Source organism: Chlamydotis macqueenii, chromosome 3 (genome assembly GCF_036417535.1).
Source record: "Chlamydotis macqueenii isolate bChlMac1 chromosome 3, bChlMac1.mat, whole genome shotgun sequence".
Classification (NCBI taxonomy): Eukaryota; Metazoa; Chordata; class Aves; order Otidiformes; family Otididae; genus Chlamydotis; species Chlamydotis macqueenii.
This window is the reverse complement of record NC_141558.1, coordinates 97,139,438-97,164,546: the sequence shown is the minus strand read 5'-3', so window position 1 is coordinate 97,164,546 and position 25,109 is coordinate 97,139,438. Positions and strand designations below refer to the sequence as shown.

The 25,109-nt window shown below is 37.4% G+C and overlaps 1 protein-coding gene across 2 annotated transcripts in view; it reads right to left on the bottom strand.

Annotated features, from left to right (window-relative positions):
* Positions 1-25,109, bottom strand: part of SIPA1L2 (signal induced proliferation associated 1 like 2) — a 144,418-nt gene that overhangs the window by 119,020 nt on the left and 289 nt on the right. The window lies entirely within an intron of this gene.

Genomic DNA, 25,109 nt, shown 5'->3' with positions numbered 1-25,109 from the left:
AACCAGAAATTAAAAGTACACGTATCAAAAGTGCTCAGTTTTAAACAAAAGCCACATGCCATAAGCTCTTAGCTTTTATTTTGAAGTGCAGCCGATATCTGATGAAGTTCTTAAAATGATCACAAGTTACACAGGATCTGGGACCAAACCAAACCAATCCATGTTCTAACTCCTGCTTTCATTTCAGCAACTAACCAGGGCATCTAGCACTTCTCAGGGTCAAAACTGAAGTGTATTTTGCTGTTTATTTCCCCTTCAAACACTAAACTCAATTTAACTCCATATAACTTCCAATATTCCCAACACAATAGGCTGACCTCTGTAAAGGCACTTTTCCTTCCTTTCATACAGAAAGTATCCTGTAAATAGCCTATTTCCCACTCTCTAAGTGACTCCTTTTGTTTACAGGAAGGAAAGGCAACAGAAATCTTGCTATAAAACAGTGAGAGCTAAAAAGTTCTGTTTCACTTCCTACTGTGCAGGTGTTTCATACATGAAATCTATTGTAATTCTTCATTTCAGAGAGAAAACATGCTGCTTCTTTTTGAAATACAGACTGAGAAACAGAAAACAATACAGCTAAGGAAGTAGTAGCATGCTTTACTGTGAAACAAAACAAAGATATACAATAACCAAGACATAAACAAGATCGACAATGTATTTTTTCCCCTTAGTTCTGCATAATGAGACACAGAAAAACAAAAGGCATTAAGAAAGTGAAATGTAATAAAAGCATGGACTCAAGAAAACAAGAGATATCATGTAGTAGGCTACACATACCACTCAGGTTAAAAGGAAATTGAGAATTTTATCACTATCACAGCACATCTATCACAAATACTGTCACAATATAAAAAAATATATAAAATATAAAAATACTATCACAAAGTTAAATTTGCCTCTCTATGGAAGGGATATCTTGTTTGATCCAGGGTGGCATAACCTCACCAGCTACAGGTCAGTTTGGAGATACTTCACCATCACATTAAACATTGTTCCTAGTTCTACGTACCACTGCCTGTGCACGCAGCAAAGGAGGGATGTCTTTGCGGTGGATGCATTTTCAAACTCTGAGCTGAGTGTAGCACAGGGAACAGCATTCAGTTACCAGAGAGCTCACTGCCCAAAAACCCTTCTTGTACCTTAAAGCAACAGCAAGCCAGCTGGAAGGACTGCACAGGCCCAAGACAACTTGAGGATCATCAGACAGATCACCACCGTTTCAATCAAAACACTTTCAATGAAACATGCAGTTACTTGGAGTTTGTTAAAAGTAGCTTTCCATACCAAGCTGAACTGTCATGTTATGTGATCAGTTACCTGGGAAAACAAATTACATCACTGCAGTCTGAATACTTAAAGAAAGATTTGCTAATTAAGGACAATTAATTACACAGCAGTACTAATCTGAAAAGCAAAATCAATTCAGCTTTTGTCTGCTTAAGTCTCAGATTGACTGCTGAGAAGAATTGTTTATGGAACCTGCTGAGCAACCTGTAACTTTGTTATCCGTCTCGGAGAAAGGATCATCCAAAGAGCACTTGCTAAGAAACATGTGAGATGGACAGTAGAATATATGCTATTGGTTCATGCCCTAATACAAGTACCAGTGTAAATAGGTCTATCCTTAGGCCACCAGAATTTTCTTATATACACTTGAACGTAACGATATCTTTAACCTGAGTAAGAAAAATCAACTAGCCCTGCTCTGCTTTGGAAGAGTTCTATCACAATTCGAATGTCATCCCAAGTAAAGACTATTCTTCATTACGAAAACAGAAAATGTAAGCTAGAGATAGCTCTATCTTTTGAACTTCCTTTTTGACTGGGAAAGGCTCTGTGCCTTACGCCAAAACGATTTTGTCAGAAACACCCAGAACACCCCACATTGCCCATCATTTCACTAGATGTCTTTTTAACTACAACAAATCAGCAATTAATATTATGGAATGTAACTATTTTTAGTAAAATATAACAAAGAGCTAAATCTTTATCATTTATACTTTCAACACGCCACTTCACACATTGCCGTTGATATGCATAATGTGAACACCACCTTAATTCCCACCTTTTTATATTTTTCTTCTATGAAACAATGCTCAGCTCCAGGCATTTTCTTCTCCCTTTGCAACACCTCACTTCAATCACACAGTAAAAGAATGTAATAATCAAGACCACAAAGAGAGCAGGAAACAGTATCAATTCTGCTACTACAAAATATCACACTTGGGCCACAAATTATAGAAAATATAGTAGATAATACAGAGTAGATAGCATAGCCAATTTCACATTCCTTTTTTTTTTTTTTTTTAAAAAACTTTCTACTATGGCAGACTCCATCACAGAAATGAAGAGGTAAACAGCTTAAATGTGAGTGGTTTGGTATAACCACAGCAAGGTTGAGTATCCCACCTCACAATGAAAAAGATAGGGGCCCTTAACTTCCCTATTTTCAGAGTACAGCAATAAGACATTTACAGCACTTTTGTTACCCCCTGAACACACAAAAAAAGGAAACCTCATGAAAGTGTCAATGCTGAAAATATTAATGATAAAGATGAGTTACCAGTCTGGAACTGAAGATACTAAACAAGACAGAAATCATTAATGGTATCCACAGAAAAGCAGATTAAAAAAAAAACAAAAAACATCAGCTAGAGGATTAGGCAGCACCTGACAATTTCTAATTAAAGCTAAGAGAAATGCAGCAACTGACTTAACGGCAACTGCCTAAAAGCAGCAAAGTTATTCAGAAGGTCATAAAACAGGTGTGAAATAAACTTAATTAAATTAACAATATATTTTAAATTTAATTTTATTATTTCTGCAAAATTTCTATTTCACAGAAATAATAGGATGAATTTTTTATATATATTGTTCCCATAGGTCTGCTTAATATTTCATTTGTCATTAACTTTTGTCTGGGGTGAAAAAAAACACTTTGTTATTTTTTCAAGTGGAAAGCAAGGTTTTAAGGACTATGGAAAAACCCAAAACATTTATTTATCAGCTCTGTTTTCTTCAAGAGTGAAAAGTTTTCAAATGCAGTGGAGGGGTTTTTTTTTGTATTAATTATTTTCTCTCAAAATCAAGAGTAGAGTTCTGAGAACACCATTTGCGCATGCCTTACTGTGTGTAGGATATGCCCTTTGACAGTGTTTGCTTTTTTCAAATAAACATATGAGCCATAGTCACTTTAGAATGGGGTAATAAAAGAAAGGGGATAGAGAATGAACAAAAACCTAATCAACAATTAAGTTTTGGAGTGGCTGAGAGGGACATCTGGAAGACGTGTACTCCAGCCTCTTGCTCAGAGCAGGACTGTCATCAACACTAGAAAAGGTCAGGTCATTAAATAATTCCTATTACCTGTTGGGGGGTGGGGAAGGTTGTTGGTTTGCATTAGGTTTTTCTTTTGTTTTCTTTTTGTTCTTCCCCTCCCACTCATCTCCCTGATATAGCAGCAGAGATGGCTCATTCACAAGCATTTTTAATAAGGGCAATTACAATTACCACCTCTACTGCTGTTCCCCAGCCTTTTTTCTTTACTGAATGGCAAAACAGAAGAATAGGCAGTGAGAAACTTAAAACTAAAACTTGGTTTGTCGTCAAGATTGTCTCATTTTGATTATTTTTCCTTTTATGTTCGACAGGTATATTTTCTTTTACATTTTTTCTAAAACATAGAATTTTGATTAAACAAAATTTTCAGTTTAAATTACTGAACCCGTTATTCTTGCACATGATGCTTCAATTACTTACTTCAAACATGGCATAGTTTGTGTGGTTCTGAATTAAAAACACACAGGCTGTATTTCAGACACGCCTAAATATGCCAGCCTGCCAATCAAACTAGAAACATCCTAGAAACAAACTAGAAACTACTGCACAAGAGGAAAGATGAGGAAAGGCATGGATAATAGCCTGCCTTCCATAAAACAAAAAAAAATTACTGAGAACAAGGCTTGTTTGCTGTACCAGAAATACATCAAAGCAGTTATTTGTCAAGGACTTTTATAGACTTTACTGTCTGAGGAAAAGACAAAAAAAAAATACAATACATCCAAATTATTCATTAATTAGCAGAGATAACAGTTTCAGCTCGCTATGTACCATATACAGAAATTTTCTTTCCATCTTCAATAAGGTAGTCACTGGGTTTGTGTATTTAAAGAGGGCATCTACCGCTGAACTTAAATAAATGTCCTTAACTGCGGAGCAGTTACAGCTATTCCATATTTGTGAAAAAGGAAGAATAGCCACTTACAAGATGGGTAGGGGGAGGGAGAAGAGTTGGCCAAGAGATACATCAACTCCCCATAGTTTAGACAGTTTAGAAATCAGCACGCGTCACAGAAATAAAAGCAGTGTTAAAAAAGGTGTTTAAGTCTCACTTTAAAGCTCCACCAGTTAAGGCTTAACAGATTTCAACATGATTCGGGTACGACGTAACCTACTTCTAAATAAAACAACAGTAAGCAGGTTTTGAACATACCTATTTAAGAGTCTCAAAATAAATGTAAATACAAAATTAGGAGACTACATTAGGCTAACATAGTTCAATATATTCGAACAAGTTTTCTGTGAAACAAAATGCAAATGACTACATTTATAGAAAGAGAACAACTCATTCTCTCAATGTGTATTTTCTAAGTCAGGAACTATTTTTTTTCCCAAACATCAGCTATAATAGTTCTAATTTAAGGTTCATGCTCCTAGTCCATGCACGGGAGGGAATGCAAATTAAAGTAATGAGTGTTGCATACCTTAACTGGGACTTAGAAGGACATCAAGATTCTTGCCATCTGCTTTTATACCCAAAGATTTTATAGATAAGCTTATTTGAGAAAGATAGCAAGGCTCTGCACCTTTGTGCATCCTGCTAGCTAGTGCAGGCTGAGCAGCTCTCAACAGCTTTGGCATCATGCCGTATCTTCTGCCTTAAAAGTAAGTCTACCTCACTCATTCAGCACCTTCATCTTCAGTGGAGTTGTAAGCACAGCCTTTTGGTCATCTTAAACACATTCAGTAACTAAGAGGAATTTAATCTGACCTGAAACAAACTTTCAAGATTGCCAAAATTCTAGAAACACATCCCTTATCTCTACCGTTGAATCAAAACTTAATTGAGACAAACCCTTCTATTACGAAGCTTCAAGTGCTCCTAGGAAGAAGGATGGAGTAAAATACTGATTTACAAGGCATTTTGAAACTGTTTGCCACCATACAGTTTTACCTCAACAATGCACTTGTGGAACAATTTATACCCATTACAACATATTACTGTCTCTTTCTGCTGGCTTATAAAACCAACATCACCAAAAGAACAAAAAAGAAATAGTACTCTAATTCAGATCTGAGAGTGTTTTGCTTCTTTTGTATATGTGGAACAGATAATGAAACAGTCACATACAGTTATGTTTTATTTCTTTTTCTATACTTCAGATGTGTGCAGAGGCATGCACACGCACACACCCATTCACTTGCCTCTCTCCCACTGGCAAAGATTTGCCCCCTCCCCAACCCAAGAGCATTAATGTTGTTTTATTTTATTTCTTTTTAGCAGAAGGCTCTACCCAAGAAATTCCTGCCACTTCGTGAGAATGTTGGGACTGGCTTGACAAGAAAACAGCACATCAAGATGGAGCAGTACTGAAAAAATTCTTGAGACAACTGTACAATTGCCATATACTCACTTTGCAGCTATCACAAATACCTTAAATATCGCCCAGCCCTTCTTTCCCCTTCCCACAAAGGGATCAGTATTTTTGGTTTCTGTCATGACTATTAGCTGTAAGATTTTTAAGCAGCTCATACTTTTAAGAACAAAATGGGTACATAGGTGCTTTTTACTGAAAACAAATGTATTTTCAAGTTAACATATTTTTGAGATGCATGGACAAGAAAAAAAGAACATAAAAGACCATCTAATATATTTTGGAGTATGAAGAGGGCAGGATATTTGCATCCAACAATTTTTTATCCCTCACAACAGGAGAAAAATAGTATCTAGTGCTGATTATTGAAACAAAGATACTTTAAAAACTGACAATGAACTTATAAAACACAGAAAAAGCTAGGAATCTAGACCTTGGCACTCTGATGGCAGGTAATCTTGCAAGCATCAGGCTTGGCTTTAGGGAAATAAAAATCAGACTAGGACACTGGGAATAAGTCCATGTACAGGCTTTGGCTCTTTTGTAAAGAAAGTGACAGCTGAAAAGAGTCTGTATCAGCTATGCAGAGCAATGACAGTTCTGTACAAAAAGAGGCTCATTTTCCATGTTTTTCATTTTTCTCATAAATCACTCAATCACAAAAGACAGCACTAAATTTCAGACAGGCCTTTTTTGTTTTGTTAAGGCCATAGGGTTAGGCCATTCAGGCTAGTTACTCACTTACAAGCTTCTATACAAATAGATCATCATTTTGTCATAAACTGCTCCCAGTATAATAATGGAAAAGTAGTCTTAAAAAAAACTACGTAAAGGCATATAAAGCAAGCTTGAGGTTTACTTTATATAGAGTTCAAATTCTCAAATATTCTGCTCAAAATATCAATAATCACAAAATATAGATCTGCACTCCCATCTGTACTAGTCAAAGAACAGCCAGGAAAGAGCTGAAGGGGTTTCTTTTGATATAAAAAAAAAAAACCCACTATTTAAATTCACCTGATATAGTGCTTAAAATAAAAAAAAAAAAAAATGAAACTTGAAGTGATTTTTTTTTTCACTTCACTTAACTTCTCAGAAAACATAACCTTACAGCTTGTTACCTCTTAAACAGGAATAGAATCATAGAATCATTTAGGTTGGAAAAAACTTTTAAGATTTCAAGTCCAACCATTAACCTAGCACTGCCAAGTCCACCACTAAACCACATCCCTAAGCACCACATCTACACATCTTTTAAATACCTCCAGAGATGCCGACTCAACCACTTCCCTGGGCAGTCTGCTCCAATGCTTGATAACCCCTTTTTTTTCAGTGAATAAATTTTTCCTAATATCCAATCTAACACTCCTCTGGCACAATTTAAGGTCATTCCCTCCTGTCTTATTGCTTCTTACTTGGGAGAAGAGACCGATACCCCCCTCACTACAACCTCCTTTCAGGTAGTTGTAGAGAGCAATGACGTCTCCCCTCTGCCTCCTTTTCTCCAGGCTAAAGCACCCCAGTTCCCTGAGTTGCTCCTCATAAGACTTGTTCTCTAATATTATCAACTCTTCTAATAAGATAATGGCATCTTTATTAATTTAGCAACCACTAGCACATGGAGAAGGTAAGTTTTACAAATTGCTCATCTTTGATTATAAAAGTAAAACCTACCAGTGGCTTACAGCATATAGGAGAGAAGAAAAAACAAAGGTGAAGGAACAAGGAATGTCTGTCAAGGACACCTGCGTTATCATTAAACTTATTCATAACCTCCGCACTACAGGCAAGCTGTTAAAACAAGAAAAAAAAGGAAAAATCCACCCCCTCTCAATTCTACAAGAGACAAAATCCTTTGGTCAAATTATTCAAAATATTAATGACATACAGAACTCAATAGGCTCTCATCACCATCATAACTGAATATTATACAGTTTATTTTAATTTTTTATCCATGTGATAAATGGTGCTAATCCTATGGGTATCAAACAGAAAAAAAAAGGCCAAGATTTGTACCCTGAAAAGTGCCGAGTCATTTAAATTCCAGTGAATTAGGAATAAACAAATAAAAAACCCCCATCATCTTTATGAACTACAAATGGAATTCCTGATCTTCAGAACATCTTGTAATGTTTTTACTTCCTCTAACTGAGGAGACAGAAAAGCATTTAATGTCTAACTTGCTTGAAAGGACAGGACATTCTCCACAAATTTAGAAACAGCATACTACTGTCTATTCATTTATTCAAAGGACATGCTATCACAGGAAAAAGAATTTTAAAACAAAACAACAAAAAATTCTCACTCTGCTCAGCCCTCTTACATCACATACTGCACAAGTCCATAAAACACATAACTGGAAGAGGGATTTCACTAATTTGCCAGTGGTCAAGCGGCAACCTGTGCTGCTGGCTTACTTAGGGGCTGAGACATGTCCTCCTGGCCACAGTAAATGTGAAACCTCGCAGGCAGAAGGCAGGGAGCAAATCTGAGCACACCAGAAGGTACAGAGGAGCTGGCAGCGTGCTGCCTTTCACCAGGAGGTACGCACTGCCTTCAGCCTCCGGAGAGACAAACTCCACACTCTTCCCCTCGGGGTGCAGTAAGATACCCAGTGCTCAGGCGAGTTATGCTGTTGTACCACAGGCCTACACTTTTGAAACAAAGAAGAAGAGATTTTTTTGTTTCACAAGTGGGTAATGGTAAGTCAGTAGAGGGGTGTGGGAGACAGAATAGAGCACAAGTGAAGGGCATGAAAAGTTTTACTGTAGAATGAAAGACTGCATGTGGGAGGAGGAAAGCATTAGAGTAGAAATTATGTTATTACACTTTAAGAAAAAAAATGCATTCTAAACAGATTTTTTTTTTAATTTATTGCCAAAAAGGTTGAAGGCCATAAACATTTTATTAGAAGCTCAGGTTTTAGGTTTCATAACTTCTCATAACTGCAAGGTTTTACTGTGGTCAGCTCAACTATAAGCATTTTTATATTATTGCTATAAATCAGCTGGGCTACTGGCAATTAGTTGCAATTTTGTTATAGTGTATCCATGACTCCCTAAGATCCTCTCTTCAAAAGGCTCAGAACAGTAGTTTCTATTGGTTTATTCACAAGTAACGCCATTAGGATTTGAATTTGCTTTAAATTATCAGGGTTTTGGGGTGAGAGGAGAAATAAACCAAAAGCCAGAGCATTATGGCTAAATAAAACAATTTGAAAGCAAGATAAAGCATGTGGGTACCAAAATTCCCACTTCAAAGAAGAGGTGAAGAAAAGAGCTTCCTGGGGAATTAATGGAAAGCGTAGCTCTGACTGACAGCTGTTTCCTTAAAAGTCATCAATGGCTGAACAGGACACATTTCAACCCCACACCTTGTATTCAAGTGTTCTCCACCTTTTTTTGTTCTTCACCTACTGTCTCAGTCTCTCTCTACCTCCTCCAGCACTCTATGAGCTAAGGAAAAAATAAATCACTTCTATTTGAAGATATTTTTTATTATTATTACCATAATAATTCATACTAGCAGCAGTTAGTGAGGAGAGTCTCCCACTCTCACACTCTTCTGCTCGGTGACTTTTAAAATACCTAAAGAAATTGTCTGAACAGCCTTCCCTTTAGTCATCTTGCCATTTGTGCTCTTTTATTCGGTAGCATGAAGTAAAGAAGAAAATTACAAGGTAAAGAAAAACGAGTTCAACTGAAATTATTCTTCCTATTCTTAAAAAAAAGTTTACCCATTTTACTCCATACTCTGGGAGTTTCAAAGTGTCACGGAAACAGTACTTCGAAAACAGAATTTTATCACAGAGTATAAACTATTTGATGATTACTATGTCTTCTTGTTCACACAAAAAAAACCCTCACAAAACTACAAACCAACCCCAAACATAAAACTTTTCACTCAACTATCCTGTCTTCTCTCCCAGTGTTTCCTTTTTCATAGATATTTTTCTCCAAATTGCTTGTGATCTCCTTCATAAGTGCAACAATTCAGAGGTACAGGCAGAAAGTCAGCAACACCAAATGACCCTGTTGGAAGTAACAGTAATTAATGGCTAAAGCAAAACATGCTTTATGTGAGAAGATGAGATTAAAAACATGCTAATAGTTTACAAGGTTGCTGGTACTGCACCAGGAATTTTTTGAGTACACTATTTTCTTCCAATATTCCTATCTATGCACATCTTACCAGTCAGTTCCATTTAAAGCACAACAAGTAAGACATTCTGTTTTATTTAAGTTGTCATAGGCTTTTTATGCTAAGAAAATGTAAACAGTCAATGGATTTGCTATACCAGACAATGCATTACTCTACAAAGTTCATCAATTTGTTTCTAGGAGTGCATCACAGCCAAGGATTTGGGATATTACAAACCACACTGTTAACACAGCACTGAATGATGTCTAGCTGTATCAAGGACTGGGACAGGAGTTCTTTTCTCACCCCAGCAGAAGTTTCAGAGCTAGAACTAAAAAATAGATCTGAAGCACATTATTATCCATTATTATGTAACTATGTCAGTGGGCATGAATAGAAACCATTTTCAGTCAGTCTTGAGTATTTGATTTTGATGCTCTTGGTGCAACAAACTTAAGTTACTGACTGTCATGAATATCAAGGCTGTTGCTGCCACTCTGGTCATCAGTCCTTGGGCAATGCAGTGCCATCCTACTCAAGTTCAATTAACAGAACATGAATTGCTTTGAGATACTGAACAATTAGCATGAAAGCCTCTCTTGGCACAACCTATATTTCCAAAGGCCTGAACTCTTTGGCTTCTCTGTTTGAATCTACAATATTATATTTACCTCTATGTTTAAGTAAACACAAATAAGATTGTCTGATTGATTTTTTTTGTCTTCATGTAAGTAACAGATGAAAGAAGACAACAGGTGATAGACAACGTAACACTACACTTTCCTCCTGTGGTAGGAAGGAATGCAAATTCAGAGGCACTTTGTTCAGAGTACCCACCAGAAGAGAAAATTGAGCCTTGTGGCTACAGATGGAGTTACAACAGACAACAGGGTTTTTTAATCAATATAGAGGAAAAAGAAAAAAAAAAAAAGTTACGTGTGAAGACTAGGATAGCTAATACAAGAAAACAGAATAGTTTTCTCTATAAAGCTTATTCAGATGCCAACAGGAAACATTAATGGCTTAATCTCTTTGTCTCATTTCGCCACATCGCAGTCTGCATAGTAGACAGGAAATCATCGAACCCCAAACTATACCTCTGGACAGCCTCTACATGAGTTTGGTTCTATATTAGCAGTGAAGCTCCTACAAAAAGCATTTTTATAACACTTAACAGAATTTTTCCCTTAAGGCTCTGTCCTTTTCCATTGTAGCAAACACAGATACCTCAACACTATCAGTTTATGGACATATTACAAAGGATTATTTACATGGTAACTTTTATTATCCCTCAGGCTAGTTTACAGACATACTTGTAATAACAACAAAGTTAGCTGAGAGTGCACAACCTTGAAAGTACACAATTTAAGAAAAAAATTAAAAGAAAACCCAACAAACCTATAATTCTTACTTGAACCTTTATATGTATCTAACTACACTTAAAACCACTATATTTGCAATTTCAAACCATGACCTGACTTTTTATATAAAAAATATTTAATTAAAATTTTGTTCCACACCATTCAAGTCAATTTCATATCTTGTTTTATTTCAGTGGAGCTGGACACGAAATCTACTTTAAATGAACAAAAAAAAAAAAGGACAGAAAAATACTAAGCAGATATAGGAAGCTGTGTGGTTATTTTGGTGTATGTAACCAAAACACCGGTATGTGATCAGATCCGTCAGTCAAACTACTACAACAAGCAAAACCTGTAGAAATGAAACACTGAAAAAAGTAACCATTACAAGATAGTAATCTGTGATATTTCCATTAAGAATTTAAATTACAGTCATACTGCCTTTATGAGGAGAAAAGGGAGGACAGACAGGGGGAACAGCCCAAGGGATATGTATTTTTTCCGCCTCAAGCTGAATCTTAAATCACATTTCTTTAGCAGTGGGTTTTTTTTTTTTTTTGGTGAGTTTTGTTTGTTTTGTTTTACTTAAGTATTCTTCCCATTGAGTAACTGTATCTCAGATCACTCAACTGAATTTTACTGAGCTGGTCAAAATGAAGGCACAATACTTTTAAAATTCTGTTCAATTCATAACAAGTTACAGAAAAAACTTCCTGAATACTTAGAAATAAGTGTTTGCTCTGTCAACTTTGTTTCCTTTTGCTATTTGCTTTCTTCTCATATAATAAGCTTAAATTTTTGTAAAGCATGTCAACGTCACCCATGTTGGTTTTAACTTCCATTTCTCAATTACTCAGTCACACTGTATAGCGTTCAGAATTAGAAATGCAGTTTATGCTAAGGATGACATTTCATTTAGGTTAGCTTAATTACAAAGGAATATAACTGACATTCTCTGAAACTACTCCATCGTGCAAACAAAATATTGGTAAATGGGACGATCATGAGATGAATTTCAAAAGCTTAGTCCTGCTCTGAAAATAAAATGCCAACAAATAGACTTTTTAAACCCACTAATGAACAGAAATCACAAGTAACTGACTTCAGAATCAGAGTCAAAAGCCTTAAAAGAAAAATAAAACCTGTTGCTCTCTGTAATATAATTTTCAGCATAATTTACAGTTTTCCAGATGTTTATAGAGTTTTATTGACCTTCTTGGAATTATTTAGTTCTGAAAGTTTTGTAAGGCACATTTACTTTTAAAAAGCAGCAACTCTGTCTTATTTGTGAGCTGGCCAGCTGCAGCACTTTTTTTGACATTTGGTTCCAAGAAGGTTTGCTTTGTCCTGTACATTCCATGAGCAATTGTGCCAGCCTTGATAAAATCAAAAGGTTAGTTGGACTGCATGAAAGAACAGAGTTTAGAGCAAGGAAGCTCACATTTCACAGTTATGAAAATTCTAGGAGGACTGTTTAAATTTTCAGGTGAAACACACTTTGGGACTAAACCTTGCGCCCTTAAAAAACTAGGCACACTAGGCTGGACACCCACAGTTTACATTCTGGCTTTCCAGTTTGACAATATCACTTTATATCCTTTACCAAGTACCAGTTCCATATTCCAATGTATATTCACATGCGGCAAAGCAGATATTGCAAAGTGAGCAGCTACCTACAGAGCTTTCAAGCTTTCCTTTTAATAAAATTTTAGATAAAAGTTTGAGAGTATACATCAGATGAAGATAGACAGTTACTGATTCTGGTATCAGCAGCTAGGATTAGGTTCAGAAAAGGTGAAGAAAAATGACTAGTTTGCAAAACACATTTTAAGAAATTAGGATTCAACACTGCCATTTTCTGATGGTTCACTGTCAGATGATGTAAATATACAGAGATCTATACAATACTGGAAGCTATTCTGCATGTGAAAACCTCATTCTTGCACCAACCAAGGCCACAAATTAGGACACTGTTTTGCACTTAAGGTACTATTTTGCATCAAATTCATAATAGTAGGGCATTAATTTGAAACACATTTATATATTCATGTCAAAGCTGGAGGAACTTTTTAAATAAACAACAGCTGATCAAATCAAACCTTTTCAAAGATATAACAATTCCACATGATTTTGGAAGCCTGCTTTTCATGGACTACTTTCTACAACTACTGTTGAGGTGAGGCAGTCTTCCATACTGCTATCACTGTATTTTAAATTACTACACTGTCACTGCTTGGTACATAAGCCATACTCAACCTATGTAGGAACCTAGGCAAGAGCTACTGCTTCAGCTGGGTTCCCATAAGCATCAAGGAGAGGCTGGCTCAGGAGCTGCAGCTGTACACAGTAGAAAGAGTCCCTAGATCAGCTCATCAATGGTATACAAAAAAATTGTTGTTGGTGCAACCTGGAATTAAGGAAGTATCCGATACACTACCATACTGAAAACAGAAGACGAAAAAGAGACAATAGATTCTCCTGGGAAAAAAAAAAAACAAACAACCAAACAAAAACAAACAAACCACAACCCAAAAAAACCCCCAAAACAACTAAACCGGTTTATTAGATGAAGCCTAAGAATAATCTTGGAATCAGTCTTACCTCATATTTTCAGTAATGACCTTGACACAAAGTGGAAGTTACTACTGAAATCTGAATACAACACAAAGTTGAGAAGCACTGTCACTGCAAAGGAAGGTAAAAATATAACCAAGAAAGAACAAAGTAAATTTTTAGGAACAATTTCATTCGACTTATTTTATGTTTGGAGTCGCTCCCTCAAGAACTACAGGATAAAAGTTTGATCTGTCTGGTAACTCATCAGCAGAAAACATCAGAAAGAGAATAACCATAACATGAGGCTCCATCTGCAGTACTGTGTCCAGCTCTGGAGCCCCCAACATAAGAACGTGAACCTGTTGGAGGGAGTCCAGAAGAGGTCACAAAGATGATCAGAGGGCTGGAGCACCTCTCCTATTGAGGACAGGCTGAGAGAGTTGGGGCTGTTCTTCCTGGAGAAGAGGAGGCTCCAGGGAGACCTGATAGCGGTCTTCCAGTACCTCAAGGGGGGATACAAGAAAGCTGGAGAATGACTTCTGGCAAGGACGAGTAGTGATAGGACAAGGGGTAATGGCTTTAAACTAGAAGAGGGTAGATTTAGAGCAGATATAAGGAAGAAATTATTTACTGTGAGGGTGGTGAGGCACTGGAACAGGTTGCCCGGAGAAGCTGTGGATGCCCCATCCCTGGAAGTGTTCAAGATCAGGCTGAATGGGGCTTTGAGCAACCTGGTCTAGTGGAATGTGTCCCTGCCCATAGCAGGGAAGTTGGAATGAGATGATCTTTAAGGTCCCCTCCAACGCAAACCATTCTATGATTCTATGACACTGTACTCAACATGAAGACACAACTGCACAATATTTCCAGTAGAGACAAAGCTTTAATGTAATTTCATTTGCCACAGACAAGACAAGACTGGTAATCCACTGGCTATGCTTAAATTCTTATTAGCCATACCAAAAACACACAAACAGAACAAGTTTTAGAGAAGGGCCTTCTAGGTAAGTTTGTCTTGTTTAAAGACTGTCTAAAAGTTTGTCTAGATTAACCTCAGAAAAATAAGGTCTGACAGAGCAAGTTGTCTGTAAGTATCAGGACGAAAGAAAAAGTATTTGGGTTAAACAAGGATAATGATAAATTCAAACAAATGGGCTGCAATCTCAGCATGTGTTCCACAAACAGTGTAGTCCTCAGTAAAGTGAGTCCCTGAACAGTCTTCCACTGCAAGTATAAGATGGAAGAAAACAAAATAAAACCAAAACAACAGCAACTCAGCAGTAAATCAAAACTGAATGCAACTAGTTTACAAAAGAGATCAATGATGTAGTTGGTTTTTTTTGCAAAGAAATTAGAAAAGAAATAAGTAGTTCAGTTGAGGGCAAAGGAGGTTTCAGACTGGGGCTGCTGATCTGCACCTATCATCAGCCTTACTCCAACAATTTTGGAGATCCGTCAGTTTAATGAAATTATTGTTTTAGCTCCTTTCGTTGAAAATATGACTCAAAAGAACATCAGACTAACCTTTTCCATGTCCTCTCACCTTTAGCACAAAGTCTTCAGAAGCCAAGCTGTAACCCTCCCTGCCAACTGACAAGCACTATCTATTAGGGTTATTTCAACTTTAAGGAGTTTTACCCTAAAGGAAATTCTTTCCATTCCCTTTCCTGTTTGTTATCTTCACTCAGCATGCATTTATAACCTCTTTCTTACTGAAGCTGAATGTTATACAAACCCCTGAATTTTTAAACACTTAATAAAATTGATTATAAAAACCAAAACAGGGATCTGAAGGTCTGGTTCATGCTTTGGTAAACACAGAAATACTTAACAGTATAATTACTGGAAGTTGGATGAGCAAGAACAGGAATTATCTCAATCTTCTGAGGTTCTACTGGCTCTTGTTTACAGTTAATGAAGCTAAGAGGTTAAGACTGAACATAAAAAAGGTGCAGAGAGCAGCTGTTTTCAGAATTGAGCCACTTAAATTTGGACTTTTAAATAATTTGACAAACCACAACATTTTTTTTTTCCAGTCACATGGATAACTCTAGTGTAGATTATCCAAAGTTTCACAGTACTAAAATTAGTAGTCAGAGTAAAAGAACTAAATACAAACACGGATTTGACTGGCTGAGAGCCAATTTCAAACTCACATGTCCTGCTCTCTAACAGTAAAACAATCTTTTGGAAGAGACTCAATTGAATCGCTCAATAGAAGTTCACACATTCAAATTCTAGTATTGCTGATCATGTTTTGGAACTCAGTGACAAGGTGAGGAAAGTATATCTGAAGCCAAACCTGAAAGGATGCTATTTTCTTTAAGTGCTTATTCTTTTGTTAAGTACTATAGTTATAAAATATTTAACTGCCAAAAATTTATTTAGGAACTCTTGTCAATTGGTTTAAACAAAGAATATATAATATGAGTACATAATACTCTATTTCTTAGTCTTGTAAAAAAAAATGTTCCCAACATCATAATAAGAGAAATATTCTGTACTATAATTAAGTGGAAACACAGTATACTGGAATATCAACTAAAATTCTCAATTATCAGAACAACTGTCATTACAAAAGTTGTGATATTTCACAGAGTAACTCACACTGGAAGGCACCACAGAACATCATCTAACCCAGCCTCCTGCTCAAAGCACTGAATTCAGACCAATTTGTTTAGGTCTTTGGCCAGTCTGGTTTTAAAAAACTGGAAAGGATGTAGATTTCACAACCTGCCTGCACGACCTGTTCCAATTCCTCAGTGTCCTCAGGGTGATTTTGGATTCCTAGTGCCAAATCAGAACCTCACCTGTATTAGATGATGATCACTGTCTGTTTTCCTTCTACCATGTGCCTCTGTACTGTTACGTATTTCTGTCTTTACACTCATGTATTGGGGAACTAAAACCGGATGGGTATATTCAATGTGGTGGTCTAAGAAATGCTGAGTTCTGGCAATCCACTGGCTACGCTCCTGTTCGTAAAGCCTGGTATGCCGCTAGCATTTTCCACTGTCAGAGTGAAGACTGACACGCTAACCCATGTCTGTCAGAATGTGCAGGTCCTTTTCAGCAAAGCTGCTTCCCTGGCAGTCAGTCCCCACCGTGTACTGCTGCAGGGTGTATTTATCCTCATTAAATGTCACAAGGTTCATAACTGTCCATTCTACCAGCCTCTCTAAACCACAGAGCACTGTCCTCAAACATGTCAACTGCTCTCCTAATGTGATGTCACATACACATCTGATGAGGATACACTTCATTTCCTCCTCCAGGTCTCAGATCAAGGTACTAAACAGGACAGGTCCCAGTACACACCACCACTTGTAACTGCTCTTCAGGTGGAATACAAATCATTAACTGCTATGTTTTGAGTCTGACAATCCAGCCAGTCCTCCCATCCAAACCATAACATTGCAACTCGGTTATACAGATGCTGTGAAAACCATGCTAAAAGGCTGGATAAACTCAAGGCAGATGACGGGCAAACTGCCATAACCAATATTAAATCTAATCTGATGGCATCTACAGGTTGAGCAGTATACAGAAAGGTCCCAGGACTATCAATAAGCATATTAACCTGTTGTTAAGTCATAGAGAGGACTATTTAACATATTTTAGATGCCTCTTATTATTATTTTTCCCCACAGTGATTTCTGTGGCTGCCACAAAGAATTCATAAAATTGTACTGAGAAACGTGGTTGAGACAGCTGGTCAGAAAAAAGGTGGTTCACAAGAATCTCTAATTTGATACTTTAAGCACCTGTGACCTACAGGCATACTGAACGTTTGAAAATGAGTGAACAGGAACATTGAGACTGTTGGGTACAATCTACATAAGAAAGAAAAACATTACCATTACGTATTTACTTTCCCAGGAGAAATTATTACTAGGCATATATGTAAATATTATATTTTAACAGTCAGCCACAATATTTTCATAGGCACAGAGCAAGGAAGGTATTCAATTAACTATTTGTGAATACAAGGACACAGTTTGTATGCACATTACCAGGCACAAAGGTACACTCTGCACACTGGTAGTATTAATATATTATGCGATTATATTATTTAACAATACTTTGAATTTTACTGCTGCATTTTTAAAGTAAAACCAAAACAGTTTACAAAATTCAGTACCCATTTGCTGCAGGTCAGTATGATGGAAAGCATGGCCAGCTATTTTTAAGAGTTATTTCCTAAGGAAACAAGCCTTACGCAATCACACAGTGCAACACCTCTCTTCGCCTCAAGATTTTCTGTTTGTTGTTTGACTCAGCAAAATTTGATAGAAAAGATAAAGTTTCAAGGGTAATTATGCTCACAGAAACTTTAATTATGCCCATAGAAACTTCATTGTTAAAGTTACACAACCACAGAGAAAAAGCACAAAGCATCCCAAGTGTGAGAGAAACACTGACATTAGCAAAATTAGCAAATCTGAGAATCTCACAGACTAACGAAGTTCTGCTTCCCCTTCCCCCAGAAATCTCCACCAAAAAGAATAGTTTTCAGGGGTTCACAGTAAGAAGCCAACAAAAGCTCAGAATCCTGGAAAACCCGTCTCTTCTAAGAGGAGAAACTTCACCTCATATAGAAAACATTGCTGGAACTCAATTTGGATTTGATATCCAGGGGTTTTTCAGTGTAGCATTCTGAGCAACCACCTGTACAGCTCTTTTTCTATTTCCTTCTTGTAGCAAGCTGGTCTTCTACATTTGGAGAGAAGTGGAAGTGAACAAATCTGTTCCCACATTGTTAAGGATTACACCAATCGCTATATTTACCCCATCTTGTCTCACCACCTTTAAAATAATAATTTAAACTGGTTTCCTATGCAAACAAGGCTTGATTCAAAGAGACGTACAAATATACCAAGAAAGTTGTTGGGGGAGGAGGCGGCAAGTAGCAGAGAATCTGAGAGAGGGGAGACAACCACCTCTGGAGTACCTGCCTGAGCTCAAACAAGTGGCAGTCAGATGAAGGAGAAAACATTTTGAGCATTGACAGGTTTATCCCAATAGCTTCTAACTCTGTCAGCCAGCTTCCACTGAATGCAAATGCCCATGCATCTGCCAAATTGCTCTGTGAATGGACTGTTGTTTCAGTTCTCTGAAAAGGGAATTTGAAATAGAAGGTTACTGTTCTGATAAAGGATTTTAACTACCTGGATATCACTTAATTGCCTACTGCAGCTCAATTCAGACCAAAGAATCTGAAGATCAAACTAAGGGATATCTTTATCTTAGTAATATAAAGGAAGCTATGGAAGTGCCAAAGTAAGTCCCATGTGTTAGTACATTTTATGAAATGAAAAAAAATTTCCTTACAGTTATTTGAAAGCTGTCTTCATATAATTCTCCCTGCTGAACATCCCAAGAAGTCTCCTACCCTCGAAGAGGTCAACAATCTAAAGGTTATTTCAGTTGAAATTATTGCATATGATAATAACGATCACATGCAGAGAAGCAACTTTGTAGTCATTTAGCTTGCTATATGTAATAACAGGCACTCTTTCTCATTTACCATGTAACAAGAATAGCAGTTCTTTAAAATAACAACACTAAAACAACTACTGTATAGCTTGTCATTGAAGACTAACTTCATACAATGTTTTTATTGAAGACGTGACAAACTAAACCTAACAGAAATCCCCCGTGGTTTAACTTGTTAGCACCAGTGTCAGACCAGAGCACACTGACATAACATAGCCTTAAACTAATTCCTACCTTGTCTCAACTCATATTGTAGGTTCCATACTGTCAAATATAAAAAAACTTTTTTTTTTTCTGAGCCTCAGATGGAAGAGAACAGAGGAGTAAGGACAATACTGTTGAGAAAATAGGCCATGGGTTTGTAAATACAGTGGGTTATTTTGCATTAGTCCAATGAACAAAATTATTCTCACACTGGGTTTATATTCATCATCAATTAAAATTTTTACATGACAAACCCAGAGCATCCTGCTGAACCCAAATCACAGCCGGCAATTCTGCAGCCCAATGTGGCAAGGCAGCCACTCTCTGAAACAGCTCCCCCCGTTGCTATAGAGAAAAACCTATGGGAACAATAATAATAAGCTGCTGTCCTGACAACCTTACAAAGCAAAACCAAGGCTTACTTTACTATAGCAGAAGAGCAAGGATAACCTGATCACTGTAAACTGCTCCTCATTCTTCAAGAGCAGCTGGCCACTGAAAAAAGCAAGACCAGCACAGCAAAATACGTATGCTTGCCTATACACTATAGACAATATGCACATTATGCATGAGAATATATGCATACACACAGCCACGCTTTCTGCCCCACACACTTTTCTGCCACTTTGTGTCACACTAATATTGCAATGAGATACCATGCTAAAACAAGTCAGGTACTTATTTTCAGTGCTGAGAGGCTAGAAAACTACTTAGGAGTGCTCTTTTCCTTGAATGGACTTTAGGTATCTAAAAGTGGGAAATAATTAGTTTTGAACAGAAAGCCAGAAATGAAAACAACCAGAGAAGATGACTGTGATTAAATAACTTGTAACTCTGAAGTGGGGGGGAAAAAAAAAAAAAAAAAAAAAAGGGAAACAAATGGAAGAAAAACTAAACAAAAAAAAAAATCACAGACTGAAATTTTGTATCTTTCACAAATGCCTTCTCCTTAAAACACAGGAGAAAGAACTGCTTTTGCAGTGACAGTTTTGCTAACTATGCATTAATTGCAGCATTCCTTTTCATTCTCCCATGTGAGAGGAAAAGAAACAGCAAAAGCATTTTAACAGCATCTGCATTTGTAACACCTATAGAAAGCTTTATTCTGTCCTTACTCACCTTAATTGCCATTTTGCTCCCACATAACTTCACAATTTGTCCAATTTGACTGAAGTGAATGTAAAAATTCAACATGAAATATAAGGTGGCCCAGAATCTCCTTTCCCTCTCATATATATGAAATAAACAAGTATCCAAAAATAACCACCCCAACAAAAACCACCAGAAAAAAATATGAAAGTGTTCAAGAGCATACACTAGGTTTTAAAAAACCGTTTTATTCCATTTGAATTAACCTGCCACAGAACCTCTAGTGTTGTCAGAGTACCCTTCCTTATAAATATGTTTTATTAGGTCCTGTAATGTGTTGTTTATGTAATCTGTAAAGGAGTTTCATAATTTCATCACAGATTGTATCAGGTTTAAAATAAAGGTTGGTGAACCAAAAGGCAAATGGAAGGGCAAATTGCCGAGTTGTATGAGAGCTTTGCGTGCTATTATGTGTCCTCTAACATAAATCCCATCTAATCATTTTCATATAACTTAAGTCTGAGAAGTCATATTGTGACATACCTACGACTTAAAAGCCTACCTGAAAGAAGAGGTAGCAGGCAGGCATTCTCACAATCCACACCCACTGTGCCAGTGAGAATGTGGGGGGTGAAGGGAGAGGGGGAGGAAAGAAGGAACAGCAAATAATATAGGAGGATTATACAAATATCTGCAGAGCTGGATATGTCACTTTGCAGGATTCAGGACAACAAATGAAGACATTATATAAAAAAAGATTCAAAGTCAATGGCAAAACTCCAAGTCCTGTGCTCAGAATTTCATCTGAGCTGCTGGGGGCAGGGGGGAGTCATGATAACTTCAGCTACTGCTATCTTCCAGTCTCCTAGCTACTACAGGGCAATTTACTACTTCTCCCTTAGTCTCCTTCCAGATTCCCTTACTTCCAAAACAGCTACTATTCTTCGTGTTTTACAAGCATGAGATCCAATAAAGCTGCTCACTTGCAAAGCCAAAAAGATGTGACATCAGCTGCTTACATTTATTACATGTTCAGAATATTATCTCCATAAGGATTCAAGACATTTTTAAAACATAACCTTTAATTATGTATGAACTGATCACTATTTAAGAAATTCCAGAAAACCAGAAGAATCCACTTATAAATCATGAGTAGCTAACTGCTGATGCGATTACACTTTCATGATCCAAACAAGAGTCTACATACCTTCTAGTAAGAACTATGGTGCAAAATAATCACAATGACATTTCTGCCTACTGCTGTCCTGTCTCTAGCTAAAAACAAGAAGAGTATCACCAATTATAATAATCCTTCTCAATCTTCAGTTCATTCAATTATGCCTGAAAATGGTTTTAAGTCTGGGGTCAGTGCTTTACTACAAAGGAAGGCAGGGTCTCTGTCATTTACTTCTGTCAGAATAAATCAGATGTTTAACATTAAGTTCGCTCTTTCACAATAGACTAAAAAAAGTAAGACAGCTATTCATAGGAAGCCCTAGCAATTCTTAAAAATCTAACCAGTCATATGGCATCACCACTGAATGTCATGAGGAATTAATGTTACACTTAGTGCAATCTATGTGAAAAACCTAGTATTTTTTAAATTAAAAAAAAAAACCCAAAAACGTGAAACATACTTTAAAATCTGCCAAACATAAATTTTATAGTCGGAGCTATTCATCCTAACAGTCCTTACAAATTCTTCTTAGTGGATTCTCAAATTTGGTAGACAGTCTTTGCAGTATTTCCTCAGAATAATTCAGGTAGGAAAAAACAGGGTAGAAAAAGACTGTGAGGGGCACCCCTACCCTAAACTTCCTGAACTGTTCAGATTTCTAAGACGATAAAAATTCACTTAAAAACAGAGAGAAAAACTGAAGTTTGTCTTAACTTTGCAAGAGGTAATGTTTTAAAGAATCAGATATAAATTATGCTCCCTAACATATCAAAAATTTCTGCTATGACTACAGTATTGCAATACACAAAATAAACAGCCATCTCCTCTTTACTTCACTGATTCATAACCCAACTTGGGCAAACATTTTAAAATTGCAAAGCAAAAATTGCATGGAAAGAGAGCATTCGTCAAGCCATGATTTCACTGCAAGCTGTCAATACAGCTACTGTAATCTTGGATGACTAACGTGAGAAACTAGATAACCCAGCACCCCACCCTCTTTCCACAATCTGTAACTTATCTTCTATTTTCAAAATAACATAGCATTTCTCACTCAACATTACCAAACTAGATCACTAATCGGTAAAAGGTACAAACCTACTTTAAAATATTTTTACATCCAACCATCTAAACATAATCTTAATTCCAGTCAAAGCAAGGAAAAAATATTTACTTTTTCCTGCAGTGTGAACTGCTGATCTGCACATAAAAAGCTTAGGTGCAATGCCTGTCAAATATGAAGCTGAAAGGGAAAATACAAACTGCCTCGGTTCACTTGTAAAGGTCAAATAGCAAAAGAAACGGATGGTTTTGCCTGTTTGACCACTGTTTTGCTTAGTTCCTCATTTGACTCTCTTCATTTGCAAGAGTATTTCACAATGCACTTGAGTAATGGTATGTCACTAAAAGTCTACAAAAAAAAAGACCATATTATCTTTCTTTCAGGAAAGTAGAACAGAAGCCTTTAAAAATACTCAGATTTGCACAGTAAGCAAATACCATCTAAAAAGAAATGTGAATTTGTTTAGTTGTAGGTTTCATGTTATACCCTTGGCATATATGAATGACATGATCTTTAATTGATTCAATACAATCGGTGAAACAGTCTGGCATCCTTACAAGTAAGTATTCCTTCTTGTTACATCTAAGTGCTGCATGACCTGGTAAGGTAACCCACTGGGCATGCAAAACCAAGACAATATAGTCAGAAACCTCTCTGAAATCTAGCTTTATATGAATGCTACATAAATTATAAATCAACTGTTGTGGAGCCTAAGTGATGTTTAAATATCCATAATGCATTACAGCTCTTAAAGATTGAAACATTTGTGCATTAATAATAAAAGATAATTCGAAGATCAAATTTAAGATTGAAGTATTTCAGAATGACTACCAAAGAGGCAAACAGGGGAAATAACACATTCCACTGACAACAGGCACAGTTTTGGAAAAACACAAAAAACAAATTAATAAGGCATCAGGCCTAGGCATTCCTATATCCTGTGATACATTATGTTTCTGAATCCAACTCCGAAACGCTTCAGTGCAAGATAGCTAAGTACAGAAATTGGGGGGAAAAAAATAGCTGAAGAAACAGTATTAATGCACTACAGTCCTTTTTAAAATAAGTCCATCAAACTAAGCAGAAACTGAGATTGAATTTGGGTTTTTTTTTTCCCCCATTTTCAAACATCCCTCCTTATCCAGCTGCCTTCCTACAAAGCAACCTAAATATTTAGCAGAGCTATCTTCCAACTAAACAAACTTCCTTTAGATCCTGGTAGTACATGTATGTCTATAATGTCTATAAGCAGCAAGATGAGCTGATCAAAACAATGAATTGCACAAGCTAGTAAGCAGTCTTCAAATTCTGCTCTGGTCTAACCAGTGCAGAACTGATCAAGAAGGCAGCTTACTATTCATGCAAAGGGGAAAAAAAAATAGACAAATACAGAAATAGTAGGCTGCAGAGACAAATGACATTCTTTCCTTTTCTGTTGGATATCTGATATAAGAAAGCCATCTAGTGTTAACTTTGAGAAGTGAAAATTGAGCACAAAAGAGCTCGGCAGGATTTACATTTAACTTTGCGTGTCTTCTGTATCACACACAAAAAAATAAAACTCGTTTCCTCTAGAAAAGCCAGGGTGAAAGAAAATATTCAAACTACCAACGAATTAAAATGATCCACCATCAAGTACTAAGCCAGTTTACCGACCTGCTTCGTGAACGTTAAGAGCCGGATCTGAAATTGGTCAACTTCAGAGCTGTCTTTTGTCACGACCGCCTAACGCTACTTCCCCACTCGCGGGGCCATACCCCACCCCAGCGAAACACGACGGGAGCACCGCAGGGGAGCTACGGGGCCAGGAAAACAAGATCGACGCCAAAGTTGATCTCCGCTGTTATTTAACGACTCGGATACCGAGTTTGGGGAAGGGACCACTGAACGCGCAGCAGAGCATTACGAGATAACAAAGAGCGCAAAAGGGTACAGGTTGCGCCTCGTCTACGCAAACTAAATAAAGAGCATTAAAATCACTTCAGGAAACTCCACGGGCTGAAGGCTCTGTCCCCCCGCGACCCCAAAACGCCCGGCGGTAACCACCGCACCGCCTCCGCTCCGAAAGGCGGCCGTACCCCGGAGCCGGCCGACCGAGCCAAACTTCCTCGGCGACTGCCCTTCTCCTTTAACCGCGCTTCGGAGCCGGCAGCGACCTGACCGGCGGCGGGGTTCCCGCAGCCGGCGGCAGAACCGCCCGGCAGGTGACCGGCGACCCCTACCTACACCCCACCGCCGGGGCGATTTTGTGCAGCAGATCGCAACGCTGCGCACACAGGCGACGTGCGGGACCGAGCCACGGCGGGGACGGCGGCGCGGCTGGGGCGAGGGCGGGGTGCTGGTGGGGGAAGAGACGGAGGGGGGGG